This window comes from Simochromis diagramma, unplaced genomic scaffold, assembly GCF_900408965.1.
Source record: "Simochromis diagramma unplaced genomic scaffold, fSimDia1.1 OVJJ01000131.1, whole genome shotgun sequence".
Taxonomy (NCBI): Eukaryota; Metazoa; Chordata; class Actinopteri; order Cichliformes; family Cichlidae; genus Simochromis; species Simochromis diagramma.
The window spans coordinates 8096176-8117399 of NW_024387200.1; the positions used below are offsets into that span (position 1 = coordinate 8096176).

At 40.7% G+C, this 21224-nt stretch overlaps 1 protein-coding gene across 3 annotated transcripts in view; it reads left to right on the top strand.

Annotated features, from left to right (window-relative positions):
• The window catches only part of fbxl17 (F-box and leucine-rich repeat protein 17), a 229773-nt gene that overhangs the window by 95737 nt on the left and 112812 nt on the right, over window positions 1-21224 (top strand). The window lies entirely within an intron of this gene.

Consider the following 21224-nt stretch of genomic DNA (forward strand, 5'->3'; position numbering starts at 1 on the left):
GGGGTGTTTGCACTGAAGCCCCATTTCAAATAGCCTTCGTCGCAGCCACCTGGCAGTGATCACAAACGTGTTAAACCCTCCCCAATCCAGATGATGACATGATACATCAGTGTGATCAATGATGTGTTAAATGGAAATTGGCTGCTCTGCTTTGCTTGGTCACAGTGAAGGAAATGAGGGCCTGTGCTAGTTGAAGTTCTCCAAGTTTCATTTAAGGATGCTGTAAAAGGCCAGTGTGGGAATAGATGGAAAAAACATCTACCTGAAGATGTAGCATATAACGAGAACAGGGATTTAACCTAGTAGGCTGGACAATGAAGCCTGCATGGAAGTGCAAAATTCTCCAGTGGCTGCTTGAGGCTTACTCCAAAAGTATGGCTTCCAAATCCCTAAAGATGCGTTAAAATATGTTAAAATGCTCGACATCAACCAGAAAACCAATATTTCTTCAGTCTGGTACATAAAAGGATTGTAAAAAAGGATGTATTTATCTGTTCTTGATTTGATTTTGATATTATCAATGATAATAATAATAATAAAAATACGCGTTCAGAAATCAATGTGAAATGTGATGGTGTTGATGGTGATCTCCGTGTTTTAAATACAGTCTGTGATCAGTGCTCTATAATGTTTACATTCAGCTTAAGTTACTTATTAACAAAAGGAGGCAAGCCTGCACTTATAGAGGCGGTAGCTGAGAATAAAAATAATGATAAAATACCACAATTGTAAATAAAGTCATAGTGGAGCGTTGTGTTTGGCCACTATCTGTTTGTTTCTATTGAGCGCTGTTCAACCCTATTTTTAGAAAGTGGGAATGATGGTTAAATACTTGTCTTGATTTATTATACTTCTTTTGGCATACATATACATATACATACACATAGCTGTTGCAAGTAGAAGAAAAGGTCTTTTTTTAATTAAATATGTTTTGTAAGTCATGATTTTCTTTTTGCTCAATAACAGTGATTTCAATTTTATTTATTTGCGAACTTGTATGTTAGGTATATTGACTACACAGCAACCCTAATTTGGATGAGTGGCAGAAAATGGAAGGATAGATTCATGTATGGAGAACAGGCTGTTGAGAAGTTTTGGAAGAAATCCCCTGATTTCATCTTACTCCAACTTATCTTACCTGTTAATGAAATCGGCCATAAAGAAATCAGGAAGGTGTGGAAAAGCTCTAAAAATCCTAAAACAAGAGGCGATTTGAAGTGTCTGGATCAACTGGATCGTGCATAGGTTTCCTCTACCTTTGGAAGCTTCTTAAATGCCAAGGAAAATGTCAGCAGAGCCCAAACCAACGACTGACAGACATTTGTCCTTGTCTTGTTTTTCCACCACCTGTCTCTCCAGATTTGAGGAGAGGTGCTGAAGGGCCTTCAGTGTCCTTGCCGCTTCTCTCATTCTGCGTCTGTATTTTTACGCATGTAAAACAAGAAACCTTCTTTCCTTTGTTGTTATCATTTTTTTCGTCAGTCTAGAACTCAGGGGCAGACTCTCCGCTGTATTTGCATGATTTGTAAATTAAAAAGCCAGGCCCTTTTTTTTTTTATTTGCTTGGACCTGCCATGTTGAAGCAGATTGGCTGTCAGTGGAGATCAGAGTCCTGCTTAGCAGAGTGAATACACAAGGAGAGCTAGTATTGCCCTGTTGTCAGACATGATGGGAAGAAAAGGTGCGGGTAAAACCAACGAGCTGTAATGGAGACAGAGGGATTAGGCACGGCAGAAGCACTTGTATGCATGTAGCATATTTTCATTTCTCTCTCACTTATGCCTTTCATCTCAAATTCTTACTCTCTTTGCTCTGTCTCTTTTTCACACTTCAGCTCCCCTTCAGTTGTCTTTTTGTGTTTCTTCTTCTGTCTTTTTCCTTCTCTCTCGCTCTCTCTCTTTCTGTCATGTGCACAAATACCGAGGCGATTATTTCTGGCAGGTTGGGTGTGAAAGTGCGCTATGATAAACATGCTGCCGTGGTTATTAATTTTGAGTAATGGCAGTGTCAAACTCCAATGCCTTGATAAGTATCGGAGATGGAGAAACATTTGTGGCACGGCGCAGAGACACAATGAAGGCAAGCAGCTGGAGCTTATAGACTACAGCAGCATGAGAGCCGCTGTTGTATTCAGGCACAGATCCAAGATTAACAGCTTCCTGCACCTCTCTGCATACGTTCTGAAAAGTCAGACCTTTGACTGACTAAAATATATACTGTAAAATTAGTTAAATATATTCTAGCGCTTGTGTCTGATCTTCCTAGCGGATGATGCCAGGTCCTCCTGCTACTCCAGGCTCTTTAGTGCAATTGAAATTAAGTTATTTCTGGATGCCATGAGATTTAATTGGCGATACGCCACTAGACAGCTGCTGAATGTTAGGGTCCTTGAGTAATCTTTGACTTTTATCATGCTTTTAAATAAAGTAACCTTGATTGGACTTTGCACAGGTCACAGTGGCGAGTAACATGTTGCTGAAAAGTGAGAACCACATCACTGTTTCTCAACTACTAAGAACACAACAAAACATGCTCAGTGTTGCTACAGTCAGACATTGAAAACAGTGTTTGCTGACCGAGGCATGAACTTAAACCATTTAGTTAGTCTTTGAAATGCTTGCTCGGAAGGTGGTGACCTTGTCTGCGACCACTTGTCGTCAGTTGCTCTCTTCAGAACAGTTTTGGCGGATTAAGATGGCAACAAAATGAGTCGGCCTGCTGTCAGTTTGTGGTTTAATCGGGTCAAGTTGGTACTTACATACTATCTGTTTGTGATAATATAGTCATTAACTTTAATAAATTAACAAAAATGGCCAGTCCATTGCCGTCTACATATACAGAAAATCACGTTAAATACTCATTTGAAACATTTATTCCTCCACAAATAGTAACATAGTTGCTACAGGACGGCAGTTTGACTTCAAAGTGACACAGATGTCCCGCAGCTTTGCTTTTATATACGAATATAACCAGAATACAACTAGTTAAGAGGCATTTAAGTCGAATCCCCAATTGTAAAGAAGCACGTCACAGGTTGACTCACACAGGTTAATTGCAATCTAATGACAGTCATTTATTTGCAAAGCACTGCCAATTTGTCTTAGAGCGATTGCAATCAGTCTAAGTTTGCAATGGTTGGGAGACAGTTTGCCACCTACCGGGCAACCTGTGCAGTCACCTGGCGCTCAAAACTAGACAAGCATAATAAATGCATAATAAATCAGTATCAAACACTTTGTTAACTTATGAGTTAAGTCATGCAATTCTGACATTTTAGCCATGATGCAAGACAATCTTTCAAGGTCCAAAGATTCTTGGGGCTTTGTAAGCTCATTAGATGTTAAGTACCGCATTTGAGTGCCGGGTTATAGTGTTGCATTAAATTCTAAACAGCAATTTATGTTGGCAGCGTTTAATTTACCTTCCATCCAAATGTAATCATTACATGGGGAAACCCTGCATCACACAGCTGTTCAACCACATTAGACACAGTCCTCGAAGTGCTATTATCTCACAAAATGAGTCACAAGCCCAACACAGAAATCCAGCTAAAATCCATGCTAACCAAATTGCTGATCCATGACAATAACATTTTTGGTTCCATTTTGACCAGTACCTTTCACCAGTAATTACATTTTTTGTTAACGTATAGGCTCCCTTTTGTCGAGCAGAGGCATTTTTTTGATTAATGTAACCTCTTACCAGTCTGGGAAATAAGAGGAAAGGACAATAGAACACAAAATATCAATTTCATTCAATACCTAATTTTGCGCTGATGTAAAATGTATGTAGATTGAGCGTCTTCCAACAGATGGTTGCCTTGTAGTGATCTTTGCTCATTTGATTTTCTCTCTGATCTTATTTTGTCTTGTTTGCAATGTTGATCTAATTTTTATGCTTTTATCCAGTTCCCTAGTTCTTATGATTTATGTGGGTTTTTTGAAATTCCCATATTATTTCCATGCTGAAGGTTAAATTTCTGTTTTCATATGTGGGATCAGTTCATGTTTGGAATATGTATTCTCATAAAATGATAAATCGAAACAGGGTTTTCTTATGGTTTTTCACACTCAATGAATTTCAGGCAGTTTGTTTGAATGGGATTTTTTTTCCCCTCTTCACTTATATTTTCTTCAGTACTTTTCTCGCTTGCTATTTATTTATTTCTGTGGAATTGTTATTCCATCTTCAAAACAGTGCCTCCCCACATGCCTGTCTGCTTTTTTTTGCATATGCATGGAAACTTTGGTCTGTGCCCAGACCATTGTGGCAGTTTCTGTATGCATATTTGTAGATGCCTCCCTGTGAATAAGTGCTTAACCACTTTTTGGCCTTAGGGCTCACTGTCTGACTCTGCAGCAGACAGCATCTCTGTTTCTCCTCCGCAGAGAGCTGTGTGTGTTCATTCAGCTGCTGGATGTGTGGGTCATGTAAAAGTGACTTGAGTCACTCACAATCAGTGCATCGGCCGAGCAAGTACGTAACGTAATCGCACAGAAATGTTCTTATGAAGTGCTCCGCTGGCTGGGAAACAAAACGGTTGGTAACACTTCCACTGTGGAAATGCGTGGCCATCAGCACTTTATGGGGTCTCACTGAAGGAGATGACATACTCGGTTAGAACAGGGGCACGGTGATGCAAATGAAAGGTAGTGGTGCTGAAGTGAGTCTGAAAAAGTTCACGCAGAAATAGAAAGTTCATACTGTGTATAATTCCGTTTTTTTGGCAAGTAGAGTAGGTGGTTTGTGTTTGTGGAGGCTTTTGCAGTTGGGATTTCTTTGCACAAGTTGAGGTTTTTGTGGTGATGTTTGGCTTACAGGTGGTACGCAGCAGGGGGTGTGGCTTATTATAGTCATCCATACTGTGGGGTCAGAAAGCAGCCAGTATAATCTAAATGGTAAAGAGACCGCGGGGCTCTGCTGTCCTTGTTTCACCATGTTGGAGACCTGGCATTTGGCCTCTGTTTGAGGACCAAAGCTGCAATTTTCTCTGCCTTCCTCTGTTCTCTGTGGCTTCTGAAAGGCTGGGTCAGATGAATAAAACAAAAGCCATATTCAAAATGATTCTTTTGTATGCCCATCCCTTTATGCCTTATTTTTTTTTATCATCAAATGAGCACATGTCCTCATTCCCTCGATCCATCCCACCAGCGCTTTCTGTTATATTGCTCTATTCTTTCCGTGTGTAGCTGCGCTCCTTCCCTTCTTTCCTTCCTTTCCTCACTTCCCTTCTTTTACTCCCCACAGCGTTCCCCCATTCCCTCTGCCTTACACTCATTTGTGTGAACGCCTTCTTCTTACCCACAGCACATCCTCTGCCACATAAATGAGAGCAGGGAGAGCAAAGGGGAGAGCATGATGCAGGGCCCAAGGAGCAGGGTTTAATGAAGCCAGCCTAAATGAATTTACTGCTTTCCACTGAGCCGCTCTGTCCCATGTGGCGGACTAGCACCTCAGCCACTGTGTCAAAGACCCCCCTCAGCTCTGCTACCTGTTTGTCTGACACCTTTGTAATTAGCCGCCACTATTGAGGAGAGTAATTACGTATTAGAGCCATGTTCTATTAGGGGAGTCTCAAAAGTGAACATTTTTATGCAAATGTACGGAATCAGGCCCAGATTAAGAAAATTACTCAGGGTTTTGAGTGTCGGAGAAAAAGAGGGGAGGCCATTTTCTACCAATGACCATGAAAAGAAATTGTGAGTATCGCAGCATACTAAATGGATGAAGGGGACTGTGCGTCTGTTCTGATTTGTTTGGTGGGATATCTGTGTGTGTGTCTTAGTCTCTGGGGGTAAAAGGTTTTTGCTGCGTGGCTGATTTACTATTTCCAATTGGTATTTTAAACAGTGCTCCGTGATGGGACTTGAATAAAAAAAGTAAATTGGAGTTATTAACTGCTATTGTTGCTCACCTGTTTTGTGTTAGAAGCTCCTGGGGACAAATACAGTGCTGATTGTTATTCCTCTTCTCTCGTTTGGTATGCATGTGCTTAAGCATAGCCTCTGGAAAGCCTGCCTAAGCCAGCAGCATGCTCGCGCACTGGAAAAAAACCTGCTTTGGCTTGCACCAGCTATTTGTAGCATGTAAGTCTTTTTGCTTAGCAACAACAACATAATTTCAAAGTAATGTTTAAAACTAAATTGGGTCGGGCTATTAGATATTATGTAATGTTACAAAAGACAGAACAATTTGGCCTCATTAAATCCTAGCCCTGCAAGCATAACCCAAAATAATGGGCAGTTGTTGAGTTTAGTGCATTTATGTTTAATAGACTTAATCGGCCAGTTTCCTTGTTTTTTTTTGTTTTTTTGGAACCAAGTAGTGAGGAGGTAAGCACAGCGTATTGCTCTAATTATAAATGGTTGTTATAAGGAACCCCCTCCTTCTCCAGCAGTGGACATTTTCATAATCATCCTGTTGGGGAAGTCTGCTTATCAAAAGGGAAAGACACACATGTGCGTCTTGTCTATCAGCCATCTCCTGTCGGGTTGTTGAAGTGTTGAGAATCATTTATTCTGGCAGTTAGCATTAATAACACTCTCTTTTTGAGCTCCTCGCCCAAGACAACAATAAGTCTTGTCTTGTTTTACAGATTTTCACGCTGCTTCATTTCTGCAGTAAAGACATCAAGAAACTTTTCAGCAGTCGTGAATTTATTTCCCCTGCGGTTGCGAAATCCTTTACACACAAGCCTTCCAAAATTCCCCCAGATTAGATTCACTAACAAATCACTTCTACAGCTGAAAAAAAAAAAAGGAAAATAAAAACACTGAAAATAAAGCGAGCAACTGTTTTACCTTTCACCCAGATGTATAATTAACAGTTAATGTTAATTGATTAAATCATTAATAGCTAAATAGTTCTATGTGAAAGTTAACTCTGATTCATTGCTGTTATATGCTCTTATAGTCCCCACACCACTTTAATTCATACTGGACATATATATATACTTTTTGTATTTGTTTCCTCTCTCTCTCTGTCAGTCTGTCTACTGTATAAATATCCACAGTGGTGTGCATTCAACCCTTCCTAAAAGCCTCAAGTCATTCATTTAGTTCTGCTAGATGCCAGTAAAAGTTTTTGATAAACAAGATCTAAGATATAAAAGTCATAAAATTTCGATAGGTGATCCTGTGGATTCACAGTGGCAGCTGTCTGTGCATGTTCTCTCAGACTCGTACTCTTAGTTAGTCCACTTTTAGCGCATTTTTACAAAAGTGTTGGTTGGCTGTTGGCTCTCCATCACTCTGCACTCTCGGTCTGACTTGACTCAGTATAACTGAAAACTACTTTTAGCTGAGGTATAATGACTTCTGATGCAAAAAACTTCAAAGTCTAAGCTTCACTTCCCCGAGTCCCCAGAAAAACACTGGCTATGTTTGAAGTGGACAGATGACCAGTTAATGGGATAAGTGACGATCAAACTTACATGTTGTGTAGTCAGTTCGTTTGGTTAAACAACAGTAATTGCACTCATTAACTCATTCTGCAGCTTGTTTTGTTATAGTCATTATATCGCCACTGGTTTCCCCGCTATTTTAAAACTAGGCTTCATCTCATGAAGACTTGGTACATAATGTGTTCTGATGAATGTCAGATATATATGTAAAATTTGTGCAAATGTGCATGCATCTGATCAGCACGTGGCCCGACCAACTGAGGACTTTGCAAATAGAAAAGCTGAAACTGCTCAAACTCATCTCCCCTTTCGATCAGTCAGGGTTAACCTGCCCCAGCCATGACATATGGCTTGTCTGGTTTGATCAGGCCGTCAACTTCTGAACCTCAAATTTAATGTTCAGCTGGAGTAGAACGGTGCATAAACACCCTCCAGATACCAGACCCAAAAACTGTGGGAAAGCTGCTTCCTAATTTCGGTAGTAACGAGTTTGAAAGTTGCCTTTGCTGTCATTTAGTAAAACTCAAGCTGTACGGTATGTTTGTGTGTGTTTGCAGCTGTTTATTTTCTTGTTTTCTTGTGTTACTGACAAATGTTTTCTGGGGTCTTGCAGAGATGATTTTGAGGCCAGTATTTCTGCTTTCTGATCAGTCTGTGGGTAACCACTAGACTTAGTTTGTGCACTTTCTAGTATCAAATGTTCATGTTTCTTTGCTAAGGCCAACGGGAACTGACCTACTGACTTCAAAATAATTTGTCTTTTGTGTTTCCTTACTGAAAGTTCCAATCACAAGGTCAGAGACGAGATGCCATCCCGGCAGTAGAAAGAGATTTGTTTTGTTTCCAAAGGTCAAAGCCGGGTCTTTCTTGCTATTCTGTAGAGACTGTGGCCTGGTAATAGACTCTTTAAACACTGTCCTGCACTTTTAATGAATATTCTGCAGTTATTGTTTGCATCTATAGTTTCAGGTGTTCACCCTCAAGTTGATATTTAACAAATCTCGAGCGATAAGCATCTTTCACGTTTAAACGTTTACTTTGTTGGACCTGAAGAGGTTTTGGGCTTATCTGATGGTCAGCTCTTATAGCGTGCTAAAGCTCCTGTGTTTTTTCTTTTTTCGCTGCCGAAATTCTGCTTCCATTACCTACTAAGCCTTTGTCAGATTGCAGGGCTGTGAAGCGGTCCCCTATCACCACCGGTAACAGTGGTTTCCAAGTCCCAGTCTATTCAGCTCACGCCACCACCCTTCAGAGACTGGTAATAACTATTTGCTCAGGCTTATACATTCTCGCCCCCTGACTTACTTTTTCTCTCCATGTTTTCTTCCTTCTCTTCATTCATCCTGCTCTGTTCACTGGATCCATATTTCCTTTCCTTTTCTTCCAACCCCTTTTCTCTTCCTCACTTCTCCTTCCCACCTTCTCCAGTGACATCTTTCCTTTCATCTAAGCAACCAGTATTTAAACTCTCCTCTGCTCCAGGGTCTTGTCATATTCCCTAGAAGCCAAACACTATTAAAAGAGGTCTATAGACCCTGTAGCAAGTGTGTGTGTGTGTGTGTGTGTGTGTGTGTGTGTGTGTGTGTGTGTGTGTGTGTGTGTGTGTGTATTTTTGCAGCAACTGTAATTTTTTTGGCCGGTTTTCTTAGTGTGAAAGCTCAACTCTGTGGTAATAAGTGTATGTATCCACATTGGTGTATCTCTCTTTTTGATCCTACGAATCTTCAATAAGATTGTGAACTCTGGTGGGAAATCTATTGGCAGCAGATTCGGAAGATTACGGAAATTCTGCCTTGTGGGAGGCAGTAAAAAGTGGTTGTGGTGGGGAGTAAGAGGGGCTGGAAGAGCTTGCCATAACCCTGAGAGAGTAAAAATATGAATAGAGTGTGGTGTCGATGACCTTGTGGAATGAGGTTTTGTGTCCCTTGCTCGCTTTGGTTAGCCAAATGGGAAAACAGTTCAAGTGTTTGCTGAAATGCACACACACTATTACAAATACCCAGATGCTGTACAACCAAAAGTAGAAAGAAATGCACTCTGTCTGCGCTTCTTGTGCACATGGTTCAATTTATATAAATACGCACATTCTCAAAAGGCCTGCCCAATTTTACTGTCAGAGAGATGAAATTTACTCTGGAAGTAAAACACATAGTGTCAGTCTGGAAGTTTATGAAGTGAAGATTGACTAGTTTAGGAGTTTTATCGTCATAATCTATTGAGTCGTGCTTGTCTTCTCGATAGATTGAATGCAAAATATTATTTTCCTGGAGTCCAATATTGTCTTGGTTTGGCTTGTTTTGCTTTTTGGTGCTTTCAGAAACTAAAAGATTAAAACAAACTCTGTATAAACAGACAGTTTGACGCACAGCCAAAGCTTTAGTTAAAGCTAGAGTGACAACACGTTTTTGACAATGTTTAAAAAAAATAATAAATCCATAGTAACCTTTAGGCATATTGTAATTAGGTGGTGAGAAAGGGAACTAGATTCCCGGGTGTCCTCTGGGCTTCCAGAGTGTGAATGGAAATTTAAGCCAATCACAGGCCAGAGCTGGTGGCCATCCAAAAAGTCTGGATAAGAAGTAAGATGCAGCGGTGCAATGGGTCAGAAAATGTAATTTCACCTCAAAGAACAGGGTTCAGATCTGTTGTAAAGCCAAAGTCTAGCATGTCTAAAGCAGGTGTGTGTGTGTGTGTGTGTGTGTGTGTGTGTGTGTGTGTGTGTGTGTGTGTGTGTGTGTGTGTGTGTGTGTGTGTGTGTGTTCATGCTTGCTTTTTGGGAGGGGCTGAGAATACAGATGGGAGAGCTGTAGGAGCAGGGTAGTAGATTAGAATATATATTTTTTAATTATTATTCTTTAAATTTCTGTTTTGTTTTTTAATTTTATTTTTTCTTTCTTAGATTTCTGAATTCTGCTGTTTTTAACTTCTTTGCATACTTCATGTAACAAACACGCTTGAGCTAAATGTAGCTAATTTGTGACTGATACATTGTGAAATACTTTCGATTATCAGATATCTTCATGACTTGCCTGGACCAGATGTCTATTTAGAGAGACAGAAACCGAGAGAGAAAGACCTGTTTCATTAGCAGATTGAGAGAGCTATAATGTGATGGCTGGTTGAGATGGCTACTTAAATGTGATAGGCCATTAGCTATTCATTCCTTCTCCACTATTAATGCAAGGTATGGAAAATGCAATCATGCAAATCACTCTTCGATCAGAGCTTTTCATGGAGGATTAAATGCTGACTGCATGGAGGGGAGGGTGTGTTAAGAATGGGCAGAGGATAAGTCTTCCATTCTCCAATTTCGCTCCGATTTCTAATCTCATAGCTGTCTTTGTTCTTACTCATCTGTTACTACCACTTCTGTTTAATTTAAGGTTGTTATGATTTATAGGTGATATGTCATGGCATTGGGAAAGAGACTTGACGGTGGAGTTTTTAGAAGCCTTTTTCTTCTTTGATTCTCACCTTCAGATTTCAGCTATTTTACTTACAATTTCAGGTATTTAGGCTACTAAAGGAGCAGTATGTAGTGAGTTATAGAATGGATTCAGTGTTTTATGTCCTTTTCTTTATAACCAGTGATACTGAAGACCTTAGAATCCTTCTGAGCCTTATAAGCCCCGTAATATTTAATATCAACATCACGCCGCGAAATGTATAATTTTATATATCTGAGACGTTTGACAGACAGCACTCTTAGCTTGGGTTTGTTTAGTTTTAATCATTTTTGTAGAGCAGAGCAAAATCTGTCGGGTATGATTTAAAAATTGGGAGTTTCATGCAGTTTAATGCTGCCCTCTTACAAATGTCAGGTTAAATTCTGCTGTAGTCTATCAGATTTGTTATTTGTCTAAAACACTTACTCAGATTGTCTTTTGGCCTGCGTGATAAAACACAGTCAGCTAACTGATTTGAATGAAGTGGCGAGACAGAAGTGATCTGTTAAAAACATAAAGAAAGCAGCAACAAATACAATGCAGGGTCCTCTGAGGGTTTAAAAAGAAAACTCCAAACAAACCATGAAACCAGGATCATTGTAAGACAGCGTGTCAAAATACTCCACTAGCCAATCTACGCAGTGATTGATGCATTGATCTGGCTCTGCTTCTTAGATCATCTTTCGCCTGAACTCCAGACAGTGTCAGAAGAATCAAGCCAGAACACAGCTGCCTTTTTCCATGTGTAGCACATAAACAGGAGGGTTCTCTGCAGACACATTCTCACCTCAGGAAATACTCTGTTTGATTTGGCTCTATGTGAATTCACCTGAATATTTCCTGCACTGTTCTCACATGGGCGCAGTCTGACGCCACACAAAACTTTGCACCAAGGAGCTGTAAGACTGCTCAGCGTCTGATCCAACGCAGTTGGACATTTGCATTCTCGCACACAGGTCCTCGGGGTAGTGTGGAGAAAGTTTCGGGGAACATGGCTATCGTCTCACCTGTATCATAATCAAAATGTTATGACCAACAGAGCTGTTTGCATAACCCAGGGTTTATGTAGGCTGGAATGTCTGTATTGCTTAGAATAGTGAATATATACTCACTGGCCACTTTGTTAGGCACACCTGTTCAAATGCTGGTTAATTCAAGTATCTACGTATGGCAGCAGCTTAATGCATTTAGGCGTGCTGTTCAAACTGAGCATTCGAACGTGTAAGAAATGTGATTTAGGTAACTTTGAATGCGGTGTCAGGCGGGCTGGTCTGAGTGCTTCAGAAATTGCTGATCTACTGTAGAGCAGTAGAAAAAGAGAAAATATCCAGTGAGAGGCAGGTCTCTGGATATTTTTCAGAGAAAATTGGTGGGTGCTGCTGTTGGCGGCTAAGAACAGGAAACTGAGGCAACAAATGTGGATGATAGGGGCAGAATTTGGTGTAAACACCATGAAAGCATTGGTCTCCCTGCCTCGTATCAGGGGTTCAGCCTGGTGGTGTAATGGCGTGTGGGAATATTTTCTTGGCATACTTTGGCCCCCTTAGTACCAACTATGTATAGTTTAAATGCCACAGCCCACCTGAGTGTTGTTGCCGACCATGCCAATTCCTTTGTGACTTCAGTGTAAGCAAGATAACAAGCCATGCCACAAACATGAACACGACAATGAGTTCACTGTGCTTCACAGTCACCAGATCCCAAGTCAGTAGAGCACCTGTTGGATGTGGTGGAACTTAAGAGAGATGTGTGATTTCGCTGTGCGGCAAAGAAATCTGCAGAATCACGTTTTTCCAGGATCTTGTTGAATCTTGAAAGCGAAAGGGGGCGTAACCTGATTGGAGCAGGGATAGCTCAGTAAGTGGAGTGGTCGCCCCATGATTGGAAGGTCGGGGGTTCGCTACCCAGAGGTACCCGTCTCTACACACTGCTCCCCGGGCACTGGATTGGTAGCTGCCCACTGCCTCACTGAGTGAATGTTTAAATGGAGAGGACTACAAAATTTCCCCCATGTGGGACTATAAAGGGTTTAAAATAAATAAAAAATACTAGCAAAGTGTAACCAAAGAAAGTGGTCAGTGAGTCTATATCAGTTTTATTCTTTAAAAAACCTTACAAACAAAGTTAATAATCTTGGTAGTGGTTAAATGAAAGTACTGTATAGTAATGTTACTTTATTTTGTCTCCTAAAATGGAAAAAATACATGCTTTAATAATAAAAAAAAGAACAGCAGCAGAACTTATACATAACATTACAGTGTAAATGTACAATGCAATGATCTGCTTGTTTATACTTGATTAAATTAAAACGTTGCTGATAGCTTAATCTAACAATAGCATACTGCCCAAAATCTGCCTCTTAAACCTTGCACCGTTTTTGCACGAGTCCACTTCCTCTTTAATATACTGGGTGAGATATGGTTCTCCTTGGATAGTCACTTTGAGCAATTGAACCTGACAGTGAATTTCCCAAAAATACTTTTACAGCCTCTTGTAAAATACTTCATCAGGCCTCAAAATTGTTGATTAGCATATTCACCCCGGATAGGCTGCTGCGGTACACTTTAAATTAATAAGCCACTAACTGTACAACATTTCATGAGCAAAAGAGAGAGAGAGATGGCGAGACAGAGAGATGGATGTCTTCTGTGCCACCTTGTGAAATATGTAATACATCTTCATTTTAACGGGTGTTGTAAATGTCAGGCCACAGATATTCTCTTAATGAAAAGATCACTCTGTGTCCGAACGTTGACAAATGTATCTGGTTTGAGCTGAAAACTGAAGAGTCGTCTCCCACTTCCGACGACTTGAAGCGTTAACAAACTCAAGCTGCCCTCTCCTCCTGTGCATCGAGTTGATCAGTTTCAGATTAAACCTTGCCGCATCGTCTGCTGTCATGGTTGTCTTACTCACTTGTGTGGCCGGCGGTTAAATGTTGGGTGGTGATTAGCCTTATAGTCTGTAACTTCAGTAGCATAATCATGGACACAAATCCACAATTAAATCACTTAATCCGACATTAAATTGGCTTCAGATCAGGGCTGTGGCCCCAGAAACTTAATTGGGCTTTGAGCATGAAATAAGCTTCTTTCGCATGATCCAAGGTTGACCATGAATAGTAAATTTCACTATTCTCCCTTGATTTTTTTTAATGTGCTTTGTCAAAAAAGACATGGTTGCTAAGCAGCAGAGTTAGCAATATTGAATACATTCAACCTCCCATCTGTACCAGAATCTGGAAAACAGACAGATGTTGCAACACGGTTTGAGTCTGCACCCCTTTGTGCTGTAAGTGCTTTGGCTGACTCTCAAGTAAGGCAACATGCATTTCTGCAAGCATTCAGTGTGCTTCATTAATTTTGTTGGCTGTGTGACGTCTTTTTTTTTTTTTTTTTTTTCCTGTGTCGCTTTTAATTCCAGGAGGAAAAAAAGTAAAATCGAAGCTCATTTAATTCTTACAGAGTTGTTAATTTGCCTAATTGTGTGTGTTTTACTACTCGTGAGTGATAGATGAAAACCTAGTATGTCTAATTTCTATTATTAAAAAAAAAATTGTATGTGAAGAAGATTTTTACAGTTCTCGGAAAATGATAGATGTCAAAAAATATCTACCGCGCCTCCTTCCTTTGTTTCCCTTCTCGTGTTTCAAAAACTTGCAGAAGTTTGAGCACATGGTGTGTTTCGTTCGCAGCCTGGAGCTGCTAATGTGGGCTGCTTCAAAGCTGTATCCAGCATGCAGGACTGTGATTGCAGAAAGGTTAGCATGGGTTTGAGGATTTGAAAAGTGCTAGATAGCGCAGGCTTCTGTCAGTTTGCCCTCAAGCCCGCCAGCAAAATTTTCCTTCTGCTCTTCGTCCCACGGTTTTATGCAAACTTACAACGATGTCACTGACATCAATTTACCCCTAAAAGCTGCACTGCACCGGGCTATTACAGAGCGTTCGCTGTCTCACCACCTCCTCAGGGTAACCGAGAACAGGGAGAATATAAAGAATCAGCATATAGATACAGTTTTGTTTTTACGCCCCACTTTACAGCACACAGGTGCAATGCCTTTGTTATTATGTGCATCCAGACCAATTTACTTTATGGTTTTATACTCCACTGATCACCAACAGTCTCTTCTTTTCCTTTACACACATTTCTTAATGTAACTTCATAACAGGCCTGCTCTCCACAATGGGGGAAATTAACAGGATGTGAATAATAAATGAGATCTTAATTGATCAGGGTTCTGTCTAAACAGATTGTATAGTTGCGCCCTTGATATTCAGATGTTGAGTCAAATAAATCAATGCATTCAAACTATGGGAAAGTTTGAGAAACAGATTCACTTTATTGAACTGTTTAGTTCGTGATTTTAGAAAAGTTTAGAAAGTTAGACAAAACTAGACTTAAAAAAATATAATCAATGATAACCATTCAATATATTGTAATTCAGTTGTCTGAGAAGGAACTAGGCTGTTGCACTCCCCCCTAGAGTCTGTTTTCAGACTTCAGAAAGTCAGTGATAGGGGAGTGTGACCAATCAATGTCTTTTTAGGTGAGCGATACACAATAATAATTTAAAGTAGTTTGAAAAAGTTCACATAACAGATAAATTGTGGCGGTGCACTAAGTACAGAGGGGCGTTTAATGAGGAGGAGACATTGCACCGAAAGAACCCTGAGTAAAAACAAACACGTTCTCTCCCTATTTATCCAATGTGGAAGATTTAAAGTGGGGGAAAAACAGATCATATTTTTATGGTGGAAAAAGAAATGCACAAAATGAGCAATTTAAAAAAAACCAACCTGTAACTTGAGCCAAAGTGTCATTTTTTCCTGTTTATGTCTCTGTTGAATCATACAAATAGTTGCCAGGATTGAATTTTGCTTTATCATGTGAACACAAAAATGTATTCTAGAAACTGGACATGTGACTGACAGAAAACAGGAAAAGCAACACATTTACTTGCACATTTTCTCAAGTGTATCTGCTGAGTGGGTCCCACATAACTGAAGTGGGTAAACAAAATAGGAATAGCTGAATATGACCGCATCTAGGGACTCAGGTTTGTGACATCCTGTTTGTGTATTTCATAACCCCGGTCTGCGCTGTTGTGGCAGGCTTCGTTTTATTGTCATTTTACGGTGCTCTAGTGTTGTTGTCGCCGTTATTATTTTTGGTGCCTAAGAGCTGGCCTGCATTAAAGCTGCTTTCAAGCTTGTTCATCCATCACAGAAAGCGATAGAGGCGGAGGGACGCAAAGGGAAAGAAACGGCAAGAGACGGAGAAGAGTGAGAGGATGGACAAATGCGGAGACTGCTAATGGCTTTATTGGAATGATACCAGTTATTAATTATGCTGCCCTCACTTAAAAAAGACAGATTTTAAAAAAAAAAGAGAGAGGGTGAGTTAAGGGAGGAGAGCAGCTGCAATCTGTAACATGCTGTCTCAACTAATAGCTAGAAGTCAGCTTTTACTGATCACTGGATGGCTCTTTCCTAATTGATGGGGATGTGTGTCAGTGTGCGCGTGTGTGTCTCCGTGCTGCTTGTGTGTTTCCTTGCCCTTCATTTCCGTTTTCGGAGCGTGAATGTCTGTTTGTCTTCCAGTCGCGCGTGTGTGCTGTAAATCTAATCACTCCTAGTGTGTGGTAGCGTGAGTGGAAGGCTAATATTGTCCATGTCACCAGTCTTACCCGGGCATGTCAGGAGGACCTGTCCTTGTCCTCTTCCTCTCTTAACTCTGTCCATCTGTTCTTTATCCTCTGCAGGAGAGGTGTATTTCCTCCTCGACCAAACAACTTTTGACAAAGTCAGATATCAGGAAAGCGTGGCACTCGTTTTCTCTCGTTTCTTATAATTTTGCCCCTCGTTGTATGTGGAGCCCTTGAACGTTTTTGTTGGAGGAGGGCAGAGGATCAGGATTTCCCACCTCTTGCTTTACACTGAAGCTTTAAACACATACTGGCACCTGCCAACACACACAAAAAGTACAGATGTAATCCTCGCTAACTGATTTTATCATCTCTGAATCAACACCACCAGAAATAATTTCATAGCAGCCATTTCTCTCTGTGTGCTGAATTTATTTTACGACCCATGTGCAATGCCAAACCGCTGTAAAGTGGTAAAAAATACACAGTATGACCGCTGATGATGTTTTTTCCCCCTCCTCCAGGTTTCCTTTAGTTAGCTGCTTTGGAAGCACTACAGGCCTTTGCACTAAGGCACTGAGGAGACAATGAGTGACCAGAGGGAATGGAATGATTATCATGTCTCCGGATATAGCTACTTTCACTCTGTGATTAACCTCTGGTGGTGTGTAGGGGTGTTTTACTAGGATGTGCTTGAGTGTGTGTATGCAGGTGATTGGACCCAGGGTGTAGATCTAATGGAGCCAAAGGGATGATTACATTGAAAAGGTCAGTTTTGTCTCCTGTTGCTGCAATTAAGACACTGGAGAAAGGGAGACGGGGGTACTGGATAAGTACTGCAGACAGAGAAAGAGGAGAGAAAAAATGAAGGGAATTAGCTACAGGTATGGCTGGGAGAGAAGGAGAGACGCGAGCATTAAGACAACATCGGTGTCTTGATGGAAGCGCATGTCAGGAAACGTTACTTCAGCTTCAGTGTGTGTAAGTGAGCTCGAATGAGAGTGTTTAATTTTGAGCACATCTGTGACCGTGTAGGTCCATTCATGCTGCTATACATTTGTACAAGTACTGTGTATCTGAATACAATATGTGTGTGTGTGTGTGTGTGTGTCTGTGTGTGTTTTAAAACTTTACAAATAGTGCTGGTATGTGAATGTGTAAACACACAAACATACATGTTTTCTGGCTTTTCTTTGAAGTGATTACTTATTCACACATTGCGTTTTTAGATCCTAAATCTCGGCCTGTATGTGTTTTTTCGACAGGTTGGGCCTTAATGGTGTTGTCTGGATCATGCTTTTACTCATGCATGAGGAGAAACCAATGTTGTTTTGTACTTTAGCGCCTCTTTAGTGGTTTGAGACAGACTGTGTCAGGAGTGACACCACTCCACTGGAGATTACAACAGTTCGCCGTGTTTGGAGACAGGAAACTGATGCTTCAGTGACTAGAACAAGAATAAATTGGAGTAGATGGAAAGGAGTGTTGAACTTCAAACTACTGAGTTGCACTTCAAAAGCTCCCTCTTCACATCCTCTGCACAAAGTCATCTTTGACACGGTGTTTTGTCTGTGCATGAAGGATGTCCGAATTGGTTTCTCTTTGTCAAGGGTTGTTCTTGACTGGTTTTATGTTTAACGTTAACTACAAGGTTTGTGCTTTTTTGGGCCCGTCTGCCTTGCAGGACAACTTACAGGGGCTGAAAACTAATAAAAGTGTGAGAGCCAGGAATCCACATTGTTTGTTTGAAAATGAAATCCTTAAAACAGTTGGGATGCCAGGTTGGAGTCTAAGGTGCTGATTAAGCACTGCTAACTAAGATCTGCAGTCTAAATCTTTTACTGCCTTTCACGTTTCCTGTCAACTCTTGTCCAATAACAGCTCATAATAAAAGAGAAAAATTATGTGATATAAATAAAATGTTGGCAGCGGTGTTACACCACACTATTAGCTGTACTTAACAGGGTCAGCTGGGATGAACTCCAGCTTGAGATGGGATCTGCGTTTTGGAGAATAGACTTGAGAGGCAGGCTACATCCTGGAGAGGCGTCCGGTTGATTACAGGCCACACACACTTTATATAGAAACCCAAATTTCTTGCTGTGAGGCATCAGGCTCGACCCCAACACCACTGTGCTTACTGTGGACAATACTGCAGAGCTGGAGGTTTTCAATTAGGGATAAACATTTGATTTTATGATTATTTAATTATTCATACCTGTTAAGTCACTGAAATGTTGAACTTTAAGATTAAACTGAAGGAAAAATAAAATATATCACCTGGTGTTTCAATGCATCACTGGATAAACTGTATTATTACTCTGTTTCCACGTGCTTTATAACAAATGTTGATCAGCTCACCTGAAATGTTGACCACCCCCGCAAACATCATAAAAATTATATCACTTATGGTAAATAAAATAAAATTAAGTGCTGGGGTGCTTTTTTTTCCACCCAGCTTGTGATGTACAGTAATGAGTGTAAGTTTGCTGCCTTCTAGATGTCTTTGTCTTACCGCCTCAGGTAAACCGTGTCCTCAGAAATAGAATTTACACGAAATATTTTCTTCTTTGTCGAACAGGTGTTTTAGTCTTCAAACAAAAATCAAATGTTTTATGCTGGAAAATATTACAATGGCCATTGTGCAGCTAGTAATTTAAATGGAAGATATGCCTTTTTTCATTATTTGGAGGCTTAATTGTTGCGTTCCAATCTGGTGTCTGCTTTTGGTGCGTGGACAGGCAGAGCTGTGCTGCACAGCTGTGGGACTTGTGTTGTCTTCCCACTCTATCCTGACGGCGACGAGCTCATTATATCCAACCGGTTCTGCTGGGAGTGCGTTACAATTCCTTGTGATGCATGTGCACTCGTGCTACACACGCACGCACGCACACAGCTTTAGACCACTTGACCTTGGTTGCTATGACAGCAGCGGTAAGGCTGCACCGAGGTGTCAGTGTGTCTTTTTGACGAGTCCCGCAGGCACACCAACGCCAGCCCACCCGTTTTCTGTTTGTGTGTGTGTGTAATGATGATTAATACCTTTGTTTTGAAAGCCAACAGAGAGTTGTTGTGTGTTTGCATCTGTGTGAGCCTTTACGTTTGTGTGTACGTTTGTTTTTTTTTTCTTCTCTGTATCAGCGAGCATGGACTTTCCTCTGTGGCTGAACAAGCGCGTGTGTTTAGCGTGTTTGTGTGCATCAGAAGTTTCCATGCCTCATGCACTCTGAGCTGTCACTGCTATGATTGTTGTTTATAGTTTTGACATCTTGCACCTTGTCCCCGTTGTTTGTCAGTGTCTTTCTGTGCTTGTGAGAAGTTTTTTGATTTAATCTGGTCTCATTCGTAGCTCTACCTCGTCTATTTTCTGTCTAACTTGTGGCCCAGCAGCACAGGTCACGTTGGCTCTGAACCTGTTCTGGTTTTTAAATGTTTTGAAAAGTAGAGAGGTGGTGGCTTCATCTTAACCAAACAGCAATTAGGGTGACACCAAGAACCGTTTCTAATTAGTTGTTTACCTCCCAACCTTTCATTTGACTGTACCTCATTAACATGTTCTTTTGAAATTGGTCTTGATGTCAGAATTGCAGAGGAAAAAAACATTTCTCAGAGATGTTTGGGTGTGAGTTTAGGATTTTTTATGGTTGATTTAATGTTTTTATAATAGAAAACAGTGTTAAATGGTATTTTCATAGCCTTCTTTGCCTTTCATATGGATTTTCCCACAATTTATTCTACAGTGATGCAATTTTTTTTGACTCTGATTAATCACTTAACAAACATACAATTTCTGGGGGAAAAAGAAAGCTGTGCAAAAGAAAAGAAAGCAGTAACCATCCATGTGAAAGAGCCTGCTGAGCCATTCTTAAAAGAAGCAGAGGGTTCATCAGTGTTGTGAGGCAGAAAAAGATAAAGATGATGTGTGTTTTAATCATGTCCATGCAACCATCCATCCATCTACCCATCCATTCATTCTCTTCCGTTTATCCTTATCATGGTCATCAGGGGGCTGGCACCTATCCCAGCTACCATAGAGCGAGAGGCAGGGTACACCCTCGACAAGTCACCAGTGTGACAATCATTAACACTCACATTCACACCTATGGGCAATTTAAATTTAGAAATTAATCTAACCCCACCAAGTGCATAGAAAACCCACGCAAACATGCAAACTCCACACAGAAAGACCTGTGGTGGAGGTGAACTCAGGACCTTCTTGCTGTGAGGCCACAGTGCTACCGTTTTTTCTATTTCCCTTGTGTTTTATTCAAGTTCCAGTGTGCTTGTGTGCTTTTTCAGCATTTTTGTTGGGGTTTTTTTCCTGATGTTTTCTTACATTGCCGTGCATTTGACCTCACAGGCCCACCGTATGTTGGCTATATGTCTTCAATCATAAATTAGACGCTAATCCACTGCAAACCTTCGCCAGTCGGGCCGAGTAAGACCAAGTTAGACCACGATTGTTTGGAGACAGGTTGCTTCCCACCAGGTGACCTGTGCAGTCACCTGGGAACTGGTCACTCAGAGCTTGAGGGTACTACATCCTTAATCCCTGAGCGACCAGTTGGTCACCACGGCTACCTGCAAATCGATCTCTGACAACATTAGAAATCAGTGAAATCACGGGACAGCCATCGAGTCACAAAGAGGTTGTCATGCTATTTTTATTCTAGTGGGACTTGTTCTTCTTCTTAGTCTGGTATAGCTTGGAAAACTATAGAGAAGTTAAAAA